The sequence below is a fragment of the Cavia porcellus genome, unplaced genomic scaffold (assembly GCF_034190915.1).
Source record: "Cavia porcellus strain 051 isolate PalLab524CR breed Dunkin Hartley unplaced genomic scaffold, mCavPor4.1 scaffold_4, whole genome shotgun sequence".
In the NCBI taxonomy this organism is placed as follows: Eukaryota; Metazoa; Chordata; class Mammalia; order Rodentia; family Caviidae; genus Cavia; species Cavia porcellus.
This window is the reverse complement of record NW_026947487.1, coordinates 51,830,901-51,854,017: the sequence shown is the minus strand read 5'-3', so window position 1 is coordinate 51,854,017 and position 23,117 is coordinate 51,830,901. Positions and strand designations below refer to the sequence as shown.

The 23,117-nt window shown below is 43.0% G+C and overlaps 1 protein-coding gene and 1 long non-coding RNA gene across 5 annotated transcripts in view; both read left to right on the top strand.

Annotated features, from left to right (window-relative positions):
• Positions 1-23,117, top strand: part of Nalf1 (NALCN channel auxiliary factor 1) — a 543,379-nt gene that overhangs the window by 288,630 nt on the left and 231,632 nt on the right. The window lies entirely within an intron of this gene.
• The window catches only part of LOC134475704 (uncharacterized), a 61,082-nt gene that overhangs the window by 24,254 nt on the left and 13,711 nt on the right, over positions 1-23,117 (top strand). The window contains exon 2 of the long non-coding RNA XR_010046888.1: positions 1,259-23,117. This exon is cut by the window's right edge and continues 13,711 nt beyond it. This is a non-coding gene — a long non-coding RNA (uncharacterized LOC134475704). The remainder of the gene's footprint in view (positions 1-1,258) is intronic.

Sequence of the window (23,117 nt, the reverse complement as noted above, 5' to 3'; positions counted from 1 at the left end):
CCAATCCTCCTGTCTCCTCCACACTAGTCCCAACCAGGGACAAAAAGTCTTTCATGACACCTGTCCTGCAAAGGGTGGTGACTGTGGACCTTATGAATCATGAATACCAAGTAACTTAATACAAAAGAGACCCTCATCCCTGAGGGGTGTGGCATGATATTACAATGCAAAGTTTTAGATCTGGAAGGACTTGAGCTTATGATTTTCCCGCCTCAGTCTCCCTCGACGCTGGGTTTGTAGCTGTGCGTCACCATGCTGCCTCTCCACTTTGGATCCCTGTAGAATGAGTGACCCTTGCTTCTAGACTGACTTGCTTGGTCTTTGCTTTCAGATTAGTGAGTCTGGGATGCATGTAAGGAACAGAATCCACAGCTGGGCTTTCCCCTGGTTACTTGTTTGTTGGCTTCTGCAGTAATGTGCTGCAGAAAAACCAGAATGAATTTGAAAGTTGCTGAAATCAGGATGCCTGTCAATGCACCTTACAGTCAACCTATGAATGCTTATTTAACCATTCTCTCATTCTCTAGAACTGATGAAAATAGGTGACATTTTAGAGGTTTTAGAGGCATTGTGCAATTTGCTCAAGATTCATACCTGATTAGTGATAGAGCTTCTACAGGCCAGAGGCTCAGCTTTCACCTTATCAACAAAATCCCTTTACTAAATCAGTACTGTCCATCAGTAGTCCAATTCTTACATTTTAATCTATATATAAACCTATAATATTACAGAACTAGCATGCCAATACATTAACAATGTGTGCATATTGACATACTGGTAATTTCCTTATGTTACTCCTGCACCAGAACTATTTGACCCAAGTATTTGTTATTGTACAAGTGAGATAAAGCACCGAATCCATATTTGTCAAAATTTCATAAACAGAGCAGGATGTCCACTCGGCTCTCCTCCTTAAACAAAATCGGACAGTAACAGCTCAGTGCTTTTATTTTTCTAGTAAGAACCACAGATTCCTGAATATCACCAAGTGTCTGAAGTCAAGACAGATGCATTTTAAGTAGCATGTAATAGTATAATTTGCTACAGACTTCCTGCTTCCTGAGGCTAATCTGTTTCTGTTGGTATGGTGAGATTTCAAAGGACAAAGAGCTAAGCAAATTGTGTGGTAGGAAGAAGATGCAGGTACAAAGGTGGAGCCAGTGCACTGCATTCTGGGAGTATCCTCTGAACGGAGTGATGCTGACCTCCAAGTTAACATACCCAGTCATTCATTGTTGTTTGTTTGTTTGTTTTCTAGGCATTTTTTCTGTTTATATTTGGCTCTTTGATGATCTATGCAACAACGTATTCTACTTATTCCCCCCTGTTTTCAGTGGTCATACTGGCATATGGTTTAGAGAAAATTCAGTGTCAAGAAAGTGAGAAATTTTTTTTTAAAAGGCCAGATTTTGGAACAACTTTTCACCAGAGCAAGTACCTGCACCCCCAACCCTAAGGACTGCCTTGCCTCGAACATGTCTGCTCCTTCTTTTTAAGTAAAGGACAAAGCTGGAATATTACAATAAAGTTAAAGTAAAACAAAGCAAAAAGAGAGGTGAACATGAGGTTTAAAAAAAAATACTTGAGTAGAATTCTTAACACTGCATAGCCTGAATTGCTTACTCTCTTGGGACATTCTCCCATCATAAAATAAAAAATATCCAGCACATAAAATAACATGAGACTCTGCTATGGGCTGTAAACAACTGCCCTACATTCAAATGAATGAAGAAAAGTAAATTTGAAGGTTTTTGTCTTCCTCCTACATATTGCTGTGTTTTCATTGTTAAAACTCTGCAGTTACACTGGAAACCACAGACTTGGAAATCCCAAACAAGACATTTAAGTCAGGTCAGCTCAGCATAAAATTCTGTTCCAAGTTGAAGTAATGACTTTCAGCCTGGAAGATAGTTTCGTACTTGTGTGTGCATCGATTTGATGTTAAATGAGGGGATCTGCATTCCTACACGCTACGTGAGAGAAGCAACTGCACATGCAGAAGCTGGCCACACCCAGGACATTCAATAACTTTTCTCTCCAGATTTCACCAATGAAGCAGAATGACTACCCTGATAAAGTTTCTGGAGTGCACCGTGTTTAAAACTTGTTTTAAAAGAGATATGACCAGAGAAAAACAAAAAGAGTGTGCATTCAAAAATCTGTACATGAGAGCTCATGGCAACTTTATCCCACAATAGACAAACAGTGGGAAGGATACGGATGTCCAGGTGGTGCTGAGCAGAGGAAGATGAACTACACTAGGTAAGAATTACTCAGGAACAAAAGGAAGGCAGCTCTGGAACCTGTCACAACAGGGGTGAACACTGGAAATATTATGCTACGTGAAACAAAACAATCAGGAGACTAATATTTTGTCAGCCTGTACACATGAAGTTTCTGAAATAGGAAACAGACATACAGAGATAGAGTACCAGTTACTTCGTGCCGCAGAGAGTGACTGCTAATGGGAATAAGATTCCCTTTGGTAGTGAACACAATGCTCTAAAGTTAGAATGTGATAGTGTTTGTGCAACTGTATCATGAAGTGTATCTTTTAAATAATTGAGTGTATATAAATTATATTTTAATGTTTATTCTAAAATAGGCTATTTTGTTTCAGTGTCAGTATAGAGTAGAAATTCATAGGAGTGGTTTGACTTCAGGGAAAAAATAGGTATAACTATATTTCTTAAATTACTGCTAGTGAAGAGCCTTTCTGGACTAAATCAAATCTTTAATTTCTCCCATGTGTTGATTTAACAAGTTAATAACAAAAAGGTTTGCACATTGAGAATTGCAGTGGTAAGATACTTTGCATCGTTTTTTTTTTTTTTTAGGTTTGTGGGATTATCCTAGAAATGATCCAGACTTTTAAAATCCTTTTTATTGTAATTGTTTTTATTAGTACATGTGTGCAGTCCCTAACCCTGGCACTCCTTGGCGAGAGTAGATGAATGGACTCACCGCATGCACTCCTTCCCCTCAGTCTCTACCCTTCCTCCTCTTGATCTGCTTCTCCTCTGAGAAAGTTCTACCTCCTTACCTCCTATTATTTGTATTTTATGTTGCTTTTGGTAAATAATGATGTAACAGAGCCAAAGCAATAATGCTGAAAAGCTTTCAGAACTGACTTTAAGGACAGAACTCTAATGTAGCATGTAACCTACTTATAAATAAAATCCCATTATCCTGAAGCCAACTAGCATTTAAAGAGCCCTCCCGGCAGAATCCATTTGCAGGATGCTGCTCACCCTCTTGGGAGGTGCTCTCTCCAAGAGCAGTTTTTAATATGATGGGAAAGTGATTTGTCCATGCGTAGTTGAGTTGCTAAGACTAAAATAATTCACACCATGATATCTCTAGTTGGACAAGAATATTGAGGGGGGTCCACTGTTTTGAGCTGAGCCCCAGCTTTAAGCCCCAGTGGACTGGATGAAACCAAAATGGCATCACTCATGCTAAATGCGAGCTAATTAAACTGTGATTCTGAGGAAGCAGTCCGGTCTCCATGCAGATCCCTTCTGCTGAAGACAGGAGGTTCTAGTCTGGTTGTGTCAGCTCCCTAGGGAAACAAACCCTTGTGCTTTAAGTCTTTACGGAGAAGGAACCTGCAGTCACCCTGAGGACACCTGCCCAGCAGGTTTCTCTTCCTGCTCTCTCTCTTTTCCCAGCTTGGGAGTGGCCCTGCTCAGTGCTCCTCCTTGGTTAATGAACTACAGATTGAAAGCCTACTCATTCCCAGCTACATCTGTCATGAGGTTGACTTGGTGGTGATTTGGCCTCTGGTTAGCATCAGCATGAAGGGAGCCATTATCCTGTCCTTATCCTATATCACATCCAGTAGCAGAAAAGCTGCTGGTGTGATGGTGGTGAAATCAAGGCTGATAATTCCCAGAGGTACAGGGCCAGCTCTGGAGTCTGAGTGTCCCCATGGTCAACTGCCTGGCAGCTCCCTCCTCCTGTCCGCTGCCCACAACCAGAGAGCCCCACTCCTCTGGGGGCTGTGGTGCTGCCACTGCAGTGTCCCAGGGCTCTGTCCCAGCCCTGCACACTCTGCCCCTTAGTCCCCGGCCCTTTGGCTCCCTCTTCTGACCTCTTCACTCTCAGCGGCTCCTCTCTGCCCACTGTGTGCCAGCTCCCACAGGGTCTGCCAGGGTCTGATGATGCCATGTACTTCTCAGTCCCTCTGTTGCCACTGCTCCTAAGCTCATCCCCATCACCATTTCTGCACCTGCAGTCCTGTCAGACACATGAGTGTGTCTGTGCCTTGTGTTTTCCCTTCTGGAGTGAGCACTCCTGCAAGGCAGAGACTTCATCTGCTCAACTCAACTCTGAGTCATGGGCACCAGAAAAAGCGCTCAGGGTCTCCCTCAGGCATCCAGAGACCATGGGGGAGTAAAGGGTGTATCAGGTAGAAGGAATGAGACCCCTGGCTCCGAGCAGCTTCATCCTGGGTGGTCTTTACTGCTACTGGATGTGACACAGGATAACGACAGGTAGAATGGCTCCCTTCATGCAGATGCTAACCAGAGGCAAAATCGTATCTAAAGCACTAGGCCCAGACAGTGATCTCTCTAGGAGGCTGAGGCAGGAGGATCACAAGTGCAAGCCCATCTGAGAAATTCAGACATAACAATGCCTCATCTCAAAATAAGAAAAATAAAATAAAAATAAAAAGTTCTAGGGATGTAACTCCCTGGGAAGGCCCTGGGTTTAATCCCCAGTATTAGGGTGCATGGGGAACTCTTTGGGGGCAAGGTTAATGCACCACATAAAATTGAAAAAATCAAATGGAGGCTTTGTTTTGGAGTCTCTTCAGTATGAGTATCAAGATCTTTGGATTTTATAATCATCGATAACACATGAAACATGCAGGATTTTAAAACTGAGCAGTGATGTTTTTAAGCCTTTGAGTTAATATATTAGTTGTTTGTAAGTTTTTAAAAATGAGTAATGATACAGGCTGGCTAGTCTGTCAACATTGGGTCTGTGTTATCCTTTAGTCTGCTCCTACCTGTCTGCTCTAGAGTTTGCAGTTTCAAATGCCTTTAGGGGAGAACCGAGCAGGGCAGCAAAGCTGTCCTGGTTGGAATGCAGGGAGGCAGCGCCCTGAAGGTTGGCTTCCCCTGAAGGCATTCGAGTTCAATTTTATTTTCTGAACCCAGAGGTAACAAAAGCAGTCTTCTGGGAGCTCCTCAGCTGCTGAACCTCAGAGAACAGCTCAAGGGTCAGTTAACTAACTGAGCGGCTAGCCCGAGGCTACCTGCTCCCTGGGGCAGTCCCCACAGGCTGCCCTCCCTGGAGCTGTCAGCTTCCAACACGGACTGGTTGTTTTCACCAGCATGGGTCTGAGAAGGCAGCACCTTCATTTCAGAGTGCTTTTGAAAGGAGAAAATAAATATTTATCAAATAACTGGATCCATTCAGCTGTGTATCCTGAAAGCTTTTCGGGCCAAAAGCACACATTCGGGTATGTAAATTTAGATTTTAAAATGTGTCAGCTTTCACTTTTATCTTATTGTCCACTTCAATATCCAAATCTTATTGTTCAAATGATTGTCAAGGGGTAGTACCCTATAGAAGTTGCTACTTTAAAAGTATTTCTATTTTTATTAGTGTGTGTTTGCAGCAAAAATCAGTCACAGGCATCACAGGCCCTTGGTGCGTGGACTTCAGAGATCTTCAATCTTTTCCCCTCCCCACCATCTCTTGGTCCCCTGAGGCAAAAGATCTTGGCTGTTTCCCCATTTCTCATTATCTATATTTATTTTTTCTTCATTTATACTGTACTTGAGTTCCTATAAAAGGTCATAATTTTAAGTGAAATAAATCAGACACGCAAGTTTCAGTATTGCATTGTTTTTCTTATATGAGAAATACAAACATAGCAAGGCCCCCACATTTCAAGCTGATGGGTTAGGATGCTCTGCATCCTAGAGAGGAGGGTGCTACAAGAGGGATCCTCCTGAGGCCGTTGTTGTCCTCATTTGTCTCATAATTTCACTGCATAGCTCTGCTGAAAGAATAACTACCCAAATGCACAATCATGATCTCTTTAAGTAAATTGATCAGAGAGGGTTTGAAGTCAGAGACTTGCAGGGGAGACTCAGCCTGTTTACCCTGGCGGAAGGGCGAACTGTGGAGGAAGAGGAGGTTCTCAAGTGCGAACTTGCGTGACATGAAGGTCCCATTTGAAAAACAAAATCCTACTAAGAACAGTATCCTTCTAATTTCCACACTGGTGATAAGAGACTTTTTCAAGTTTGCTTTGTTTTTTGAGTTATTTTTCCCCCTCCCTCATATCTTCATGAGAACCTCTGAATGGCTAAAGAGGAAAGACAATTTCCATGATTTTTCAAGACATTCTGGAAAACTGATCTTGGGAAACAGGGGCCCTTGAAGGAGAAACAGATTGGTCTGCTGCAAATTTGAACTAGAAATAATCTTCCCGTTATTCTGCAGTATTGTCTGTAAGTCTCAGGATTCACTTGTTCTTGTTTGAGTTGAAGAAATTCCCGCAGCCTCCTTTAACACATAGCCTTCCAGAGTAATCTTCTCACATTTGTTCCTGGGGAAAGTCCTACACTCTACCCTTCCAATTAGAGAGAAAAACTTAATTATCCTTCTTATACATCAAAACACTCAGTCATATCAAAACCAGTATTTTTCAGAAAGGGAAGAAGCAAAAACAAATCTTCCTGTCTTACATTGGAATAGACCATAGATCCCAGCTTTATTCATCCTCCTTAAACCACACAATCAACAGAAAGTAGACCTCTGATCCCATCAGTGAAAGCTTAAATAATTCACACAGTGTGTTTAAAGTTGTATGAGTGGACTGACTTGGTAAATGCCTGAGACTGCACCTGCTTGATGTGCTGAACATTCTGAAATGGAGCTTCTCCCCTAAATACTTGGGGTCTTGAGCCATTCCTCAAAATAGCTGCTGTTTCAGGATCTAGGTTCTTGGCGAATTATCTTCAATCTCTTCACGTAGGATGCAACACAGTGGAAATGGAAAAACAGGTTATTAAGCACAATGGGTGAAATGAGGGTCCCAAGCACTGCCTTGGTCCGGGAGTGGCGACTTGATCACCAGCCCTATGGTACTGGGGGCGGGGCCTCTGAAGAGAAGTCATTAAAGAGCTGCCCAGAGTGAGCTCTGGCTGCCTGCTCTGGGGCCACATTCTCTCTGCTTTTGAGGAGGTAGCATTCCAGAAGCTGTCTTGGAGCTGAGATTGAGCCTTCAGGACCTTGGCCTTGGCTTGCTCAAGTCCCAGAGCTGCAAGAAACATGGTCCTGTCCTCTGTAAAGTAGCCAGCGCCACAGTCTCTGTTATAATGGTAGACAATTTCGATGTAGGCCTGAGGGGGTGCCTTAATATATCACCTTTACCGCAAAAGTAAATAGTGGGTTTATGTCTTCACTGTTGTGTTTCTATGTCCCTTTGAATTAGGACGTGACAGATGATCAGGCCTTGCACATTGTGCATCTGACAGGCCTAACTGCAAATTCATCATCTCTTCCATAATCACTTCTACCGGTGACCTATGCATCCTGTGTGATCTGTTTTGATGGTATAGATAATTTCAATGCTGCTTTTATATCTGACCTTTAAAAGGGAATGTCAGAAAGCGTTTTAAAGATAATGAGTTGTCTCAGAGAAACAATAGTGTTGTCTCTCAGGATGTATTCAAAACTAACTGAAAAACATACTCGATGATACAGCTAAAGGCAAAATGTGAAAGTCTGAAGGAAGAGATAAAATATACAATATAGAATAAATTTAATATAGATAATAGCATATCTGTTAAGAAGAACAAGAAAGAGAAAGCAAAATGTAAGGCAGTAATTGCAGGGTATTTTCTCCCCTTTAGCCAAATCTCAATACTCTTTTACAATGAGACAGTGCGTGATGGGATACAGGACACATAATCTACTCCTTACAGAAAGCAGGATCTCTGCTCTTTCTAAGATAAAAGTGACTTAAAAAAGACTTTACTGCACTGTATCTGTAACATCCAGTTATAAGACATGAATTTAATTCTAACTGCAAAATTTATGAATCGGTGATCTCCAAAATATTTATAAAAATACTTTTGCTTGTGAAACATTCTTTTAGGTGGTTTATACTAAGAAATTCTATAAGATTGTCATTTATATTTTTGTCCTTTGGGAATTAATTTATTGACTAAAGAAATTAAAGTACTTAATAATCAGACATCATCTAAATTTTACCTGTGAACATGTTGGTTGTTTTTCCTCCTTTGAAAAATAATTATCATTAGAGCTCCACAAGTGTTTTTTTTGTGTGTGTGTGGTTGGAATATATTGTACATATATGCATATGTATAAAAAAGCCTTAATATCACTTTAAAATGTCTTAATCGCCAAAGTACTATGCCCCTGCATGTAGGGATTCACCTACATATATCTTCTGAGTGAAAACCTCTAAATAATATCCCAGATATTTTTGTTAACCTGTAATTGTTTTCCTTGAACCCCATTGGTTCAGCTTCTAATGTCTTTCTGCTTCTAACTGGCAACTGTTAGGACTTTTGCTTGCATTTCTAGTGTTGAAAAAATCCAAACTCCTGCAAACAATAATAGCAAAAACATGCAAATGAAGGACCCATCTAATTCCCCCATAGTCTGTGCATACCCATTAACTTTCCTTCCCCACTGAGAAACATGTCATCAGGAGTCACTCCTTCTCAATCCCCTGCCGTCCTGTCCTGCACCTGTCTTCTTTCCACCATTTCTCCTCTCAGAAATTCAGCCATAAATCTTGCCCTGTGATCATTAATCATGACCCTCTCATACCTCTTCCTGACAAAACTTGCTTACTTTCCAAAATTGCTGCTCAAATTCAATTGACTTTTGGAAAGCTGAAGCCATTTTTTAACAATGATCAGAAGCAGGAGTCTGCAGGGCTTTATCATTTTTATTTTCCTAACATAACTTGCTGCTCATCTGTCTCTGTTCTCTTGCTCCTCACAGGCCTGACAGTGGGCAGGCTCTGCATAGCCTTCATGGACTGTGACATGTTATCCACCTGACTCCTGTCGCCACGTAATTAATATTTTTCCAACCCTTTCCTTTTCCTCTAAGTCCATCACAGATATTACTTCAACCTTTTAGTTCGGACATCTCTTCTGTGTCCTAGATTTGTTTTATGTAATGTCTTTAATTAAATAATAACTCATCTATCTTACCATTAAACTAGTATCACATCTGATGGGTTGCATCTTACTTTTGGATAGAAAACATAATTTATGGGGCTGGAGGTTTAGCTCAGGGGCATAAGCACCTGCCTTGGAAGCAGGCAGTTGTGAGTAGTTGGATCCCCAGTACTGATAAAAAGGAAAAAGACAAAAAAAAAAAAAAAAAGAAAGAAAGAAAACATAATTTAGTATTGTTGTTTTTCAAAAAACTGTGTTATGTTCTTACAAAGGCAAAATTCTGATTATGTTGAGAGTTTGCAAGTATTGACTTCATCTATTTGCACGTGACAGCTTGCTAAATTGTGATTGAGTTGTTTTATTGTATTTAATTATTAGATACCAGCAAGGCATATTTCATCATCATTATTCAGAGGTCTTCATCTGCTGGCAGTGTTGGCGGTGCTTGAAGTTTCTGGAGTCAGGTAGCTTCTGACCTCAGATTGTCTGCATTCACACAAACATCCACAAGCTGATCGCATTGTAAGAAATGCAAACTCCTCTAATGCACGGGAGAGCATTAATTTCCTTTACTTTGGTTGAAAAAGTTTTTCTTATGAAGTCATTGGCTGTGTACCTTAACACATGCTGAAAGATGAAATGAGATGTGTGTGTCAGAAGAAGGGAATGTCTTGCCTTTAGAATTCCAGACTGACATGCGGATCAGAGTGACCACATGCATACACACAGTGCAACCGACAGCCACCCAGCAGATAGCAGCAGTGTCCTGCACTGTGCATGTCAGTACATACATGAGTTACAGCTCGAAGAAAAATGTGATGCTTCTGTGGAATTATTAAAATAGTTCCTTTTCTATTTCCTAAATATATTATTTTAACAAAATAGGCCAGCCATCAAGGTAATTGAGTGAAGCTAACAAATGAGATTATCTAGGATAAAAACATAAAACTATTTTAATAGCATTTAATATTAAATATTTTGATATTAAGTAAATTAATATTTTAATATTAAATGATATTTATTGTTGTTTTCAAAGCAGTTTTTGTTAAAATCCTTATTGAATGTTTAAATGTGTATGCTGTAGATATTAGATATTTCTAAGACTCATAAATGTAAGGGTTTTAGTAAAGAATATAAACATAGGGCTAACTGAGGAGATACTAGAGATGTTGAAAATACAAAGTGGTCTATTTATTTTTTGGTTTCACAGGACAAAAGGATACCCTGATTCTTTGCATCCTTATTCTGTAATCATTGTCTGGCCTGTCTGGGGCTGTTAGCCTGTGTTTGTCTATTTTTTTAGCCATGGAAACTGAACACAGCTGAGCACAGATTCCACCTTGACTTGCAGGTCTAGGACCGGGGACCACATGTGTCAGAAAAGCGAGGATCTACCTCACCTCCAGGAATGGACCATGCAGGTGCAGGGGACACTGAGGGCTTCACTGAGAGCAGCAGCAAATGGTAGCACTGTCAAACTGGGTGTGCTTTTCCCCAGCCTGTGTGACTGCTTTCTGTCCCTGGCCAGGTGCTGGTAGCCCAGCTGTTCCTTAGCCTTGTCCACTGCCCCTGTGAACGCCTCTTAACACCTGTGTCTGAAATTTCCTGCACTTGTACACATTCGGAGTCACACCAACAATGTTGTGATTTGAGTCTGTCTTTGTCAAGGAAAATGGGTTGAAAGCACAGAGGTAATTTGAAATGAATTCAAACTTGCTTCCAGTGTAAGTTAAAATTTCAAGTAAATACATTAAAATTATTTAATCCTTTTACCTCTTTCGGTAACAGTTTTTTTTTTTTTTTTCAATTATGAAGCAGATTTGTTTCAAGAAAATATGTCCTTCTTTACTGGTCTGCATTCTCATCACAGCCACAGGTAACCTTGGTCCCCGCAGGCGTCTGCAGCATGGACCTTCCCAGGCCCCCAGCCTCCTCCAAGGGCGCCACCTGTTGGCAGAAGTAGCCTCGTTTCTGTCTTGCTGAGATGCTCTTCACCATGCTCCTCCTCAGCAGACAAACAGGAGAAGGCCGGCACCACATGTGGAGCTGTGAACTCTGGACAGCCCAGCATTGTAAACTGTCCCCTGCAGCTGGGGACACGAAGCATTGTTTCATCTGAGGACAGCCTGCTTCCTTTCTTGGGAGTCAAAAACCTCACAAAGTGTTTCTGTGTGTTGGGAGGGCACAGCATGGTGATCCAAACTTTCTTTTCGTAATTTTAATTTTTATTAGTACACATTTGTGGCACATAATGATCACACTTGGTGGGGACTTAGTGCGTATACATGACAGCTTCATTCTTATGTTTCCTTCCCCTCTTCCTCCTCCCTGCCCTTTCAAAACGTTATGTAAAAGCATAAACCTGGGGGTGGGGAAGCAAACTGTATCCTGTTTTGGCAGCACCGTGTACAACGCAGTGAGGGCATTTACAGCATTGATCCTGAGTGGGGATCTATACAATTCATATTCTTGTGGAATATGCAAAGACAATCCAAATACACTTTGAATTGTATCAGATATCAACTTTTGGCAGTTTTCACTTCCTGTTTTCTGTGGTGAACATCTGTATAGACATCAAGATGACAATCTACATGTACATTGTCCAAATCCAAGTCCATGCCTGTGAGCTGGGAAACCTGGTCTTTACTTTCTCTGTGCCACCAGGGGCACACTGGTCAGCTCATTGTGCCGTGAAGGCCAACCCTTGTGTTTTCAGAATTCTCTCTTCTGCTCAAACGTGGCACATTTCAACTGCAACCTGTCTTTTGGGAAACAAAACCTTGCTCAGTTTCACAGAGCCACTAAGAGAGCCGTGTGGCTGGATGCGTGAATTGGAGGCTGTGTGGAATGAGTCCAGCATGCTCCTTATCCATGTAAGCACTGATGTCCTTCTGGACATAAGTGTCTGTGCCCTGCGGAGCCCTCGCCTTTCCTGTGCAATACCTGGGGGACTCAGGTCCCTTTCCCCTGCTCCAGTGTTTCCTATGTTCAGCAGAGCATGTCCTGTTTTGCTGGGTGGCCCTGTTTTAGTCACTAGTGTGTGTCCTACCCTCTGTCATTACGTTAGCAGCCCCCTTTTCTGCACCGATGTCTTGGTTTGCTGGTGCGGAGCAGCTGTTCCTGTTTTCACTGTCTCAGCTGTCAGGAAGGCCAACCGTACTATTCACAGCATTAAACATTAAACGTGCCCATGCATGGTGATGTGTCCTGAAATGCCAACCCTTTGGGAGGCTGTGAAAGGAGGATCAGAAGTTCTAGTCCAGCTCAGGCACTCTGGATACTTGATTAGACCCTAGCTCAAAGTGAGAAAAAATAGGAAGAAACAGTCAAGAAGGTAGATTCGTGAAAAGGCTCTGGGTTAGTTCCCAATACCACCACCAAAAAGCAAACAAAAAACAAAAAAATGAATACAGCCCTCTCCCCAAAACCCTGCTACCACCTTGCTACAAAGCACAACAGATAACCCAGAGATAATGCAGCCCAAGTGGTAAGATTCCTTTCTAAAATGCGCCCAAGTCTCTCCTCTCAGATCGAGACACAGTCACACTAGTGGCCAAGCTGCACTGTCAACATCAGGGATGGGGGAGAAGCAGAGACTGCAGGCTGGAGACGCCCGTTAATTGATGCCCTATTTCCCCCCACAAAGAACACAGGGCTGCTTTTGGTGCCCACATTCTGAACGCTCCTGTGGGTCCTGCACTTTTCCCCGGGGTCCCCGGGGATTCCCCGGAATCCTGCACTCAGGGCCAAGGACTACGTTCTTCCCCTCCTCTCTCTGGAGCCCTCCTGGGGTACACTGCCCTCCCAGGCAGGACAAGGGGTTTAGAATGCTCAGTGCAGGGCAGGAAACACCCACAGGTTGAAATCTTGCAGGTAAATGTTTGTTCTTTTAGTTTAAGATTTTTCTTTCTGCTCTGAGGTAAATGATCTGAACACACAAAATCTGGAGATTTCCAGTGATTGCCATGATTAGGAATAAGTGTTTTAAATGGACCAATCTATGGAATAAATTTGGCAAATCATCCATTACTCCAGGGAGTGAATTCTGGATTACTTCTGGCTGCACCTCCCCCAGTGCCAGATGACTTGTCGTTCTCCAGCCCCCATCGCTGCCATTTTTAAATCTCTTTAAGGATACTGTGACTCGCTTAGGAAACATCTCTTGGCCCTATGACTTTCATTTTCCAAATGAATAAATAAAAGATTGAGGTAGAGACTTAGGTCCATCACCAGAGGCTAAGGTGCGACAGCTAGAATAATGGCTACCAAAACACGTAGCCCAGGTCCCAAGGTTGTAATGTGGTGCATGATGCTGGCTTACATAAAATCCCAGCGACGAGTTCCCATTCAGCCCCTCTTGTTTTTAATACCAGGCTGCACTGTTTCTCAGAATTATTCTACATATTAATATCACCTTGAAGTCATTACAACAGCTGTCTCTTTCTGGTCGCAGACGTTTTACCTTCAAAGATGAAATTGTGTACTTTTGGTGGGGGAGGATTTTGATTGGATCAACTTTGATTTTCGAGTGTCACTGCTGAGGTTGTGTGCCCCTTAGCAGAGCCTTATATTCTAAGCTTTGACAATAGTATTCCTTCCTCTGGTAGATAAGAAAACATTCTAGACAGAGAGCAGTGGACAGAAAAACAGGGAGAGAGATGGATGATAGATTAGAGGAATCCTGTGTCACTGTCCTGGGAGCCCATGGTGAGGAAAGACTGCAGGCTGCCAGGCAAGGCAGACGGTAGCTGCGGTGACAGCACCCATGGCCAGAGCTAAGAGGGAAAGCAGAACAGGAGCAACGTGGCAGGGAGGGCAGAGAAGAGTTTCGGACCATCTCCTTGGTGCTGCTGTGTCCCCACCAACTCACCGGGTCATGGCAAATGTGAGACACAGCTGGCACCTCTGCAGTGCCCTGATGGTGTGCACTCCCAGGAGTCCTCCAGCAAGGTAACAGTAATAGCATCATCATCTTCATCACCTGTATCCTTTAAAATCATCAGTGCTGTCACTCCTTCTTTGTCTCATTTTACCAAGTGTGAATCAAAACCTACTCTGGAAGGTTAGGCTTTTTTAACAAAGCATATTACAGTAGCAGATAACAATGAAGCACACTCATCCCATTGTTCCTGCCACTTTCTGAAGCAGTTCCAGAGTCCTCTTTCCCGAGTGTCTTTAGTTGCACTTTGGATGCCTTGAAGTCCTGAATCCACTCAAAAAGCTTCCCTTTCACAGTCACTTTGACTTTGGGGACAAACTGGAAGTCACACAGTGCCAGACCCGGTGAATGAGACTGATGAGGACACAACGTCACATTTTTTACTACAAGCTGTGTTTCTGTGGCGTGGCACACGGCAGCGGCTTCACTGTGTTTTTTATTGCATCGTGGTCACAGCCTGGGAAGGAAGATGCCAGAGTTACTGCAGAAAGTGCCAAGAACCACGGGCTAAGCGAAGGCAGGATGCTCATTCTGAGTATTCTGAGGGGGTTAAAGACAGTGTGTCACTCACCTTAAGTCTTTTTGTAAGGTAAGCATGCACTGTCCTTTTTCTCTTTTTCCTTGCTACATTTATCTTCTTCAAAAGGAAATGTGAGCTGAAATCCATTTCATTTTCTTTTCGCTAAACCTCACGCAGCACTGACAGAGGGTGTGTGTGCTGGGCAACAGATAGTGAGGCCATGGTGAGGCACTGTAGGCACTGGGTCAGTGAGAGGCTGCGGGACTTTGCGGCAGCAGGCACCTGTGTGGTTGCTTTAGTGACTTCCGCATCCCAGTTATAATCCCTGCCATGTGCAAGAGCAGAAAAGCAGGGCTTCTGGAGAGATGTGGGACATCCACCGGGAACTAGAACCTGTGCCCTGCTGAGCCACTCCCAGGTGGCTGGCCACTGGCCTTCTGCCCTTTTTCAGGGACACCGAGTCCGGGAACCCCATGCACCCCCTCAGACCTCCTTCTCTTCCAGAGCCAGGTCTGTAGGTGACATTCTCTGCTCCTTTCCAGTCCCAGACCTGGAGCTAAGCAGCTGCAGGGATTTCGTGCAAGGTCCCTCACTCCTCATAACTGACAGTGTCATTGGTGTGTGACCCTGAATGAGGCAGCAGTGACTGTGGAGTCTTTGTGAATGCTCTGAGCTCCGGGTCTTCATGCCATCATCTCTGCCACACTCTCATCTTGTTCCCTGTCACCCAGGAGCTGCCTGTGCTGGCCAGTGGCTGGGGATTATTTCACTGGTGCTGTCCAATTTAGTCTTTCTTGATGGAGCAGACAATTCCCAGCTTCCACCCTGGCTTGTTAGACTCCTGAGGAAATCTTCCTGCGCTCCACAGGGGTAAAATTGGGTTCCCCATTGGGGCTATGTGTGAGACACTGACTCCATTTTACTGAGGTGGAACAGCTTGCTGGGTCAGGGACATGCAGCTGTATTCTGAGATCTGCAGTGGCTGTGAACACCGAGACGTTGATTTGCAGGATGAGCTGGAGTCCACATGAATGGATCCAGAATTTTCATTAGACTGCCCAGGCATTAGTTTGTTACTGACCATTTTGCTCAACTGCAGTGTTGCTACATAATGAACTTGAGAGATGAACCTGGTGTGAGGCATCTTCTGGGCTTCCTTTTGTGAAAGGCAGACTGTGGGAGGAAGGGAGGAATTCAAGTTGAAAATTTCAGGATGCAGAACCTCTGTGCTGGGGTTCCAGCTGGCCTGTGGCCAGCACTTTGCATGGCACTGGAGAAGCAGTGAGACTCATCAAGGCCTGGCCAGGGGACAACTGCACATGAGTGAGGGATTTGCCTCCCCACCCACAAGCCCAGGCACCCTATATCTTTTCAGAGACATGGGAACCACGAGAATAGAGAAAGTTGCACCACAAGTTAATTAAAAAAAAAAAAAAAAAAAAAAAACTGTTTCTTCCTTCCTGAATATAGGGGAACTTGTGTGCCCAGGTTTTTCTTCTACTGACAGCTCTTACCAGCTTTCCCTGAGTAACCCCTGACTAATCTGTAACAACTTACAAACATCTTTTCTCTCTCTATCAGTTTCTGACTGTTCTGGGTCTTGCTGACTTCTACACATTGCACGAGGTCCTATGCTCAAGCTCATTCCGATCTGTTCAGGCACTAGATGCACAAAGCAAGACCGTGATCCTGTCTGTGTGTAAATCTGAGCAGGAGGAAACAAACTTCTCAAAGTCCACAAGTCCCTGGGGCCCTTAGCTTTATCCCTGACCTTGTTGAGGGGGATTCTGGAGCACACTCCAGATTTTAGGTGGAACAGCTTACACAATTATTAAGCCAGTTGTGTGGAGCTATATTTCTTTCTGAGCAATGGTTCATTTACACATTTAGCAAATGCTGTTGAATATTCTCTGCAGGCTTCCTTCCCTCCTGAGTACAGGAGGGGTGACACTGTCTCTGTCTCCTCTGAGGCAGATCTGTTCCCAATATACTTGTAATTTTTAGTTGAGGAGTTGGCTGTGCAGGAGAAGTAGAAGTTGATTGTAGTAAGTGAGGAGGAAACAGCATCCTTGTTGAAGAGATCTTGCTCTGTCCCCATGTTTGTGCAAAGAACCGCTTAGCACCTTACAAAACACGAGGGCTGATGTCCCTACAGATGACTGTGGTTTAAGCATGCTGGAAAACAGGAGAAGTAGGAAAGAGATGCCAGCACGGAGCTGGCAGTGGCTCTGTGATGTGTTTGATTAGTGTTTGCTAATCAGCATCAGGGAGAAGCTGCAGTGTAACACAGTGCTCACAGACACGGATGGCAGGTGACAAAGTCTGTGTCCCAGACGGGACAGCAGGAGCCTGTGAAGCTGCCTTAGGACACTCAAGTCAGCTGTTGACTCCGGAGCAATTTCTTTAAGAATGAGATCTTCTGAAGTCTACCATGAGCTCACTGGCGTTTAGGAAGCCAGCTAATCCTGCAGGATAAAAGGCAGCAGAGTCTGCTGTTTCACTGATTGCAGTGGTCAATTCTGGTCACTGGAGAAATGCTAAAGACAAGTGCTCCCCATAGAGAAACTCCAACTGAGAGTGGCTGAGAGTGGCTGGGACCTCCTGTTTCTTTTTTTGCAGACTGGTCTAGCTCCTGTGTCTGTGGATTTCTGATTCAAACACTGACATCACTTTCTGCTATCCACACAACAGCTGTTCTCAGGTTCCCATTGTCCCCTTGTGTGTCTCTTGGCTCTCTGCACAAGCATTGGAGTAAGTTGTGCATTGTCTCTCTCCCCCTCCGTTTTGGTTACCCATGATGCTGAGCGTCAGGGTTTTCAGGCAGGATGTTGGGGTGAGTGGTCAGCGAACTGAACATTTATCCATGTGGCCATTTGTTCCAGTTTGTATCTGACATGTGCCCCAAAGGACCTTGTATTCAAAGCTTGACCCTGAGATGGAAACTTTCAGAGGCTGGGACAATAGAAGGTTTTAGGCTCCTGGAGTGTGGCCTGGAAGGGAGTAGGACCCCAGACCCTTCCCTTTCATTGATTGTGCTTTTCCTCCCACATCCTGCTGATGAGATGAGTGGTATGGTTCTGAACGTAATCCTGCTGTGCTGTGTGGTCTCACTGGGGACCAGAAGCTAGGGTGCCGATCCCTCCTGTGCAGAGACTGCCCAAACTGCAGGCCAGAATAAACCCTCTTGCTTTCTAAGAGTATTGTGGAACAGTAACATAAAGCTAGCTTGCTTGTTATTCACTCAGTTCCAATGCACTGGATGACTCTGAGCATCCGCGCTGGATAGTGAAAGCCTGTGGATGTCTTGATTGCTTTTCACTCAACCTGGATGAAAACGGAGGAAAAAGTCCCTCCCCCTGCAGAGCACACACCCCTCCCTGCTAAACTATTTCTCCTTGTCAAGGTCTTGTGAGGATTCCAAAATGTGAAAGAATAATTTAAATTCCAGACACCTAATGGATCCATGTGATTGAAAATATCACTATTTCCTAAAGTAATTTGCCAGAAAATGTTTATAAAGCAAAAGAGTCCTAAACTGACACAAAACTAGCTCAATTCTATATTGAATGTAGAATATGTAGCAAAAATAGACACATCACTTTTTCTAGAAATATAATGTAAAAAAATATTGGGTACATATTTCTTTGTTTCGATTACATCTCATCTGTCAGTAAGATACATTCAATGGCAAGTTTCTTGTTCTTTTTTGGCCTTCTACACTGTGCTGCTGTGGTTTGGTGAGAACGGAATGACATTTTAGATAGAGAATTTTTTCTTTTAATGGTGACATTCCATTTCCCTGCAGTGGAACTATGGGTAAAGCATTTAACCTTCCAAATGGTGACAGGGGAGAGAAAGACGACAAGGAGTACTTAGTCCTTAGGATCTTTATGACCATTTTATACAATTTCATATAATATATATTTCCCTAAATTGACTTTTTAACCTCTAAAGCTTTACTATTTTGTAGCATCATTGCGGACTTTTTAATATGTGCTCTGGTACTGAACATCGAGATGTCACCTCATAAAGGATTAACATTAGTTTTCAAGTTAAACCTCCAGTGTCTTTTTACACCAATCTCATTGTTATCTAATTAAATAACTAGGGGTTCAAAGGTCTGTGACTCAAAATTGCATATTCACAAAATTATTCTTATTCTAAAATGATGTGAAGCCTTCTTTGTCTAATGATTTCTTTCTTAAAAGGCCTATATATGTCTCTGTAGGTAAAAAAGTAAAAAATGTCCTTTAGAGTTTGTTGCTTTAGTAAATCATATTTCTATAAGTTACTGACAGAAATCTGGTGAGGTGAGCACTGAACCTACACTGTTACATCAAATTTTACCTGCTGTCAATGTTAATAATAGCAAAGCAAAGCCAGGCAGTCACAATATGACTGGCCGTTATTTTACTGTTCTTTATTTTTAAGGGGGATTACGCTGTCTGAAAACCAGAGACCCTGGGGATATGGGATGCCCTTCATAGCTTCATGCACACTTGCCCTGTTCTTTGAGGCACTCACGGCGCTGTGTCTTCCCTTCCTGGTTGGTGATCTCCCCATTTAATGGATCTTCACTGAGTCCTCACCATGCACTCAAGCCCAGCGCTCCAGGCATAACAAAAGACCAAATGTGCTATTTTTCTGTCCAGGAGCTCCGGGGCTATTTGCAAGGCAAGATCAGCCAGATGAAAGCAAAACCCCAGGCCTGCTAAGTGCTGCCAAAAGCCCAGTCTCAGAGGGCACCGTGTAGGATGAAGGAGGTGTGGACTGGCAGCCTCCTGGCAGGCTGGGCTGGAGCTCAGCCAGCAGGAGGGCGGAGGACTCCTGAGGAGGATAAGGAGGTGGCAGTGGCTTTCATTCCTCCTCTGTTGTTTAAGGTGGACTGTGCAGGGCACTGCTTTGGGCTTTCTCACTGCTTGTCCAAACCTGCAGCATCTCCTCCGTGCAGGATCACTGTCTATTCCTACACCAATCTAGACATTTTTGTTTTCCCAGGGTGGATAGTCAAGACCACTTCCCATGCTGTTGATCCAAACTGATTGTCTGTGTGATCTGTTACTCTGACAACTGAAGTGCTCGCTTGGCTTATTCCTCCTGTGCGCTACAACACACCTGCCCAGTCCACTAGAAAGGGCAGTGGACACATCACCCTCTCTGTCCCTCACTTCCTCTCATGCAGATGTTCTCTACACTAGGCTGGGCCATTTCCTGCATAGCAGATGCAGGAGGGTATAGTGAATCTCCTCTTTCTGAGGATCTCATCTTGCTGCTCCCTGAGTACATTCTCCAGGCTCTACAGAGCCTTAGTAAGGGATCGTTTTCTGCTCCTGTGGGGACCAATAGGTCCACCGCTGCAGGGCAGGCCAGAGGACAGTTGCGGGAGAAGATGGGTCCACAGCCAACTGGAGACAGAGGGGCTCCTTCCTTGTGGAAGCCAAGTTCTTTTATTTGAGCCCTTGGACAAGGCCCACCCACGTAGTAATAGTAATATACTTTGTCAATGCTTGTGAATTTGATGTCGGTCCCAGTGATGTCTATTTGAGTGTTTGGCCAAATGACTGAGAAATGTGGCTTAGTCCAGTTGCTTCATAAGATTAGGAGACAATGCATTCATGGAGACAGCAGAAATAAGGCTGACCGAACAGATTTCTTTTCATGACAGAAGTTAGTGAGCTCTGCTTCCTCTGAGGCCCATGCTTTTCCTGTGCGTGTGCTGAGCAGGAACCCAAGGAACACAGAAGAAGCAGGAGGCTGATGCCATTGGTTAGGTTTAGCCAGCCACTGCAGACCTGGGAGCACCCTGCACACACTTTCCCCTCGGGCATCTCACTGTCTCTGCTTCGAAGGAGTCTTGGGCTGTGTCCTTCACCTCTGGACTCCCAGAGCAGGCCTCTTACTCAGTGGGTGCTCCCCACGTCTTCAGACTGCTTTACAAAAAGCAATATAAAAGGTCATAGGAAACCAAGAGCTAGATCTTTCGGAAATGTGGAAGGGATCAAGAGATGGGAGGAGGAGAAGGAAGAGGAAGCAAAAAGAATTAAGATGCATCAGGTTCAGGTACCCACTCCCCATGGTAAATGGAATCATTTTATACCTCACAACTGGACTAATAAAAATAAAAACAGGAAAGAAAAAAAAAAAAAAACAGAGTACCTATTTACATTCTATGGAGGGTAAAGATATAAAAACCCATTAGATCCATGAAATTGCCTATATATAATAATGACTTATTTTTAATCTTAAAACAAGATTTCCTTTTCTCTTTGACTTTGAAAGAAATAGATCAAGGGAAAATTTAGACTGCTGAATCTCAAAAGATAATCTGATAGAAAGAAAGATGGATAGATACCTTTGTGACCAAGAGATTTTGGTACAAAAGCGTGCCATTATTGTGTCTCACTCATGAGTCATTTGGGGGCACTTAATGAGAAGGCTTTTCCTTGATCTCAATGGTATCACAAAGGTATTGCTGTCACTGCAGTAACCAGACTCTTAATGATCAATTCCTTGTTGGGTGTCAGCTGAGTTTAAAATTAATTAATAAGGGGGAAAATCTCTAGCCTCAGAAAAAAGACACTGCCTCAGAACCTCTGTGAATGGTCAGGACATAGATCTTCAGGGCTTGATTTTCTTGAGTACCATCTCAGCTTCCAAATATCAAACTTTTTCCTTCCTCTTCATTTATTTTACTTTAGAATATTTACATAGTTTATAGTAGGATCAGTAGAAATAGGAACCAATGACTTTGAGAAATACTTCATTAGCATGTTTTCACCAAAAGTAGACATTCAACTGGAATTACATTTTTCAGCAAATACTTACCATTGCACTGGAAATTTAGAGGTTTACCTGGTCTCATATTATCAATAGTCATGTTTTATAATACATTGTTTTAGGCTAGAAATTTAAAAAAACAGACTTTTAGTGTGAACATACTTAAATATTTTTAGAAACCCCACATATCTGTGACATGGAGTAATTTGGAATTTAGTGAAGAAAAAAATTTGAGTCAAAATATAGCATGGCAGATATGTTAGAATAATTTAGATAGTGAATAATTTAGTAAAAGAATTGTTTAGCTGCTGATTAGCTTATGCTCCAGAGAGGCAGCTTCAGTGCTGTGTGACAGAGGACTGTCCTGGTCCCATTTCCAACTTTGGTTCCCAAGCATTAGCTGTGTGATGTTGGTTCATGTCTTAGTCCACTTTCCTTCTTTTACAAGAACACGATACCCACAGCCCAGCTTAAAGGAAGAAAGTCTAATTTAGGCTCACAGTATACAGAGTTTCAGTCCATAGTCAGCTGGCCCCAAGGCAGGGCAGCATGGCAGAGGAGCATTGCTGAGTAGAAACAGTCTGAGAAGGGCAGGCAGGAAGCAGAGAGAGATGGAGGAGGAGGAGGAAGAGGAGGGAGAAAGGACCCTTCCAGTTCACACCCCAGCGATCACCTCCTTCACTGCACCTCACATTCCTATGTCACATTCTGCTATAAACTCATCATGTGACCAATCCAATGGTGGGAGTCACACCCATGACTGGCTCACCTCCCCCAGCCCTACCTATGAGCGTGTGAGGCTTTCAGAGACCATCCGGATATGACCCGGAAGTGCCCATTTGCCTGACCTCCCTAGGCTTGTGTATACTCATATAAAGTGCATTTTTCACTAACAGAAAAGGTGTTCAAGGATGTTAGCATCACACCGAAGTGCAGTCCTCTTCATCTTTAAACATACTGTCTCTGTGCTGGAAGAAATCACACCCTCCATTGATTAGTAGTTTTGGTTCTTTTTGCTACTGGATCCTTCGGAGCTGATTGTTCTCTGCCCAGCATCCAACCAGAAATTGCTTAAATGACCCATCCTGCTGAGTATCAATCTCATGCCTGGCATTTGAAGCACTTTCATGAAGGTTAAACTTATAGAAAGAGGGAGAAAATTGAATTTAAATGATCATGTGTGACTTTAAAACATGATTTATGCCTTCTGAGTATTAATTTTTCCCTGAGTTCTTGAAAAATAATCCAAACCAACTTTTAAAGAAGTTGTAGTTCACAGAGCAAAAATACCGATTTTCAGTAGGCTAACACCACAGGGGTTCCAGATCTGCCCGGTGGCCTGATATTCATTAGTGATGTCTATAAAGGAGGTGTTCTTGCCACTTCTCTTCCATGTTTTTATTTATTTTTTAATTTATATTTATCTGGAAAAGATTTCATTTACAATTTCATCTTCAATTCAATTTAGAAATGAACTGTTTCATAATTCTAATCACCATAAAATAAACAGTCATCGTGAAAGTGGGCAGCTGGAGAATGTAGCAGTGATGATTGTCTTTGTTATTTATTTACTTACTTTTGAGTTTTGTGTGGAGTCAAGAACAGAAAATGAGTATCAGTTTCCTCGGACAAAAGCAATGAAAATATTTGAATGCATAAGAGATCATAGACTACTTGTGTTTTCCTAACATGACCATAA